We start from the raw sequence: 2,741 nt of genomic DNA, 5'->3' as shown, positions 1-2,741 counted from the left end.
AAATAGAAGAAAAGACTGTTGTGTGGGAAGGACATAATATGTGTAAAGTGGCTAGCACACAGCAGGTACTTCATAAATGCCCATTCTCCCCACTGGCAGCCAGCACAGAGAAAGCAGCCAGAAGGAAGGAAGCAAGCAGAGAAGAAGAGAGAAGGGAGAACAGAGCCTGGGAGGCATGCAGGTGGGGTATATGAAGGAGCAGCACAACAGCAGGTGCTCACTACATGCCTGTTTTCTTCCCCAGGAAAGAGCTGCAGGGCAAAGAGGAGGGGGTGAAACTGGAGGAAAGAGCCAAGGAGAAGAAAGGAAGTGGGAACAAGTGTGCAGACAAGGCAGTGGGCACACAGGAGGCGTTCAGTAGGTGCACATTGTTTTTTTCCGAGGGACAGAACAAGATGAAAACGGAGGCACAGACATGAAGAAGCAAAAGAAAAAGTGTTGGTTGAGGAAGTCTCCATAGAGCTGGAGGAGCAGAGGGAGGAGGTGACAGCCAGAAAGTCTGACAAAGGAAAGGATGCACATGGAGGGGCTATGCAGGGCACACAAGGTGTGAGCCCATGGAGGTGCTCAGCAGACGCCTGTGCTCTTTTCCAGAGAACAGAGGGAGGGACAAACTGGCAGAGCAAGAGAGGCAGAGAGAAAGAGGCCAGAGGAGATGAGGTGAGGTGTTAACTGCCTGCTATAAGGTAGATGCTCCATAATTGCTCATTTTCTTCCTCAAGAAAGAGCAGATGGAGCAGACAGGATAAATTAGGGATGAGGGAACAAGGAGAAGCAAAGTGGGGGGGGGTAGGAATAGACATATAGTAGATGCTTAATGAATGTCCATTTCCTTCCCTGGAGGAGAACAGAAAGAAGCAGAGGCCAGCAGAGACCATAGGTCAGTGGGGACTGGAGAGCAAGAGAGAGGACACGATTCCCTGGCATCCCAGAAATGCTCAGTGTGTTCCTGGCTTTGGAAGAAGGCAGAGAGCCCAGAAAGACAAGGAAAGGACCTAGCAGGGTCAGGGGAGGCATAGGCTGTGAGGCAAGAAGAGAAGTATGGAAAGTGCCTGGTATATAGTAGGTGCTCAAAATATGTCCGTTCCCTCCCCTAGAGACAGCAGAAGGTCAGAAGGGAGAGGAAACCAATAGAGAAAAAAGAAAGGAAGTTATGGTGTGAGGGGAGTGTGGTAAGAGAGGAGACATTGTAAATTCCTTGGCATACAGTAGGTGTTCAATAGATACCCATTTTCTTCCTAAGAGAGACTATGCAAATCAGAAAGAGAAAGGAATCAGGGTGGAAGGGACAGTAAAACAGAAAGGGTAGAAGGCGCAGAGGCAGTGTATGGAAAATGCCTGCCAAACATTAGGTACTTAATTAATGCCCATTTCCTCCATGGAAGGAGCTGGAAGCACAGAAAGAACCAGCAGAGGGTACAGAGGAAGGGACAGGCTAGGCAGAAGGGTGTGAAGAGAGGAGAGGAGATACATTTCAGGTGCACATAGCAAGTGCTCCAAAAATGCCTGTCCCCTTCCCCTGGCAGAGCAGAAAGTAGGTGGGGAGCGGGCAGAGATCCTGAGCAGAGGCCAGAAAGAGGGTGGAGTCTGGGGTGGGGGCAGTGGGCCAAGCCTCCCGGTGCCCCTCCCCAACAGCACGGCCCACAGGCCATCCCAGCTGCCTGTAGAGTGTGACAAGGGGACAAGGGCTTGTTGTCCAGTGGCTGGCCTAGCCCTTGTCCCCTGTGGGCGTGGGAGTGGACAGCACTGACTGTGTTCCCTGTCTTTTGGCCTCAGAGTCTCTGGCTGTCAGTGTCTCTGTGACCTACTGTCTCGTGTCTCTCTCATTTCTGTGTTGGTGGCCCTGCCTTGTCTTTATCCTGCTGTCTCATAGCCCTTTCTTCGTCTGTCTTGTCTTTCTCATCCCTGTGCCTGGTTCTTGTGCACCCATCTCTCTGTCTCTCCGCCTGTCTCTTGCTATGTCTGGGAGGGAGGACCCCTACCCACCCAGGGGTCCCACCCCTCTTGACCCAGGATGGGTTCTGAGCTCAGAGGCAGAGGAATGAGGAAGGAAAGAAGGAGGCTCAGGAGGGATAGAGGTGAGAACAGAGTCAGCTTTATTCAGCCGGATGCAGCAGAGGCCAGGCAGGGCTCTGTCAGGGAGCTGAGGAGAGAGGAGGAGTAGGAGGGACAGGGACAGAGATAGAGAGAGGGAGACAGCAGGAGAAACACAGAAAGAGAAAGAGGGAGATGGGGATGGGGGGGGCTTTGGGGGAGGAGACACAGAGAAAGAGAGAAACAGAGGGACTGAGGGAGACTGATAGCTGAGAGGGGATGGGGAGAAGAAAGACTGGGAGAGCTGGGGGCAGGAGGCAGGAACAGAGGGAGAGGTGGGCAGACAGACAAAAGAGACAGAGAAGGTCAGGGAGAGATGAGGAAATGGAGAGAGGGAGGGAGAAGGAGAGAGAGAAAGGAAGGGAGAAGAGAGACAGTGGAAGAGAAGGAGGGAGAGAACAGAGAGATGATGGGGAGACAAAGAGGGAAGGACAGAGACAGCAGAGAATCAGAAAGTTTCTGTCTTTTGCCACCCTCCTCCCCACTACAAAGAGAGAGAGACATACAGGTGGAGGAGGGAGAGAAAGAGATGAGACTCAGCTAGAACCACTGAGGGGAGGTTGAGGAAAGAACAGCCCCTCTCACCTGGCATCTGTGTCGGCTGCCCCCTGAGACCGACAGCATAATTTAAGGGGTGCCCTAGGGGC

Source organism: Otolemur garnettii, unplaced genomic scaffold (genome assembly GCF_000181295.1).
Source record: "Otolemur garnettii isolate 467f Iridium unplaced genomic scaffold, OtoGar3 scaffold00211, whole genome shotgun sequence".
NCBI lineage: Eukaryota > Metazoa > Chordata > Mammalia > Primates > Galagidae > Otolemur > Otolemur garnettii.
The sequence above is the reverse complement of the archived record's forward strand: the minus strand, read 5'-3'. Positions refer to the sequence as shown.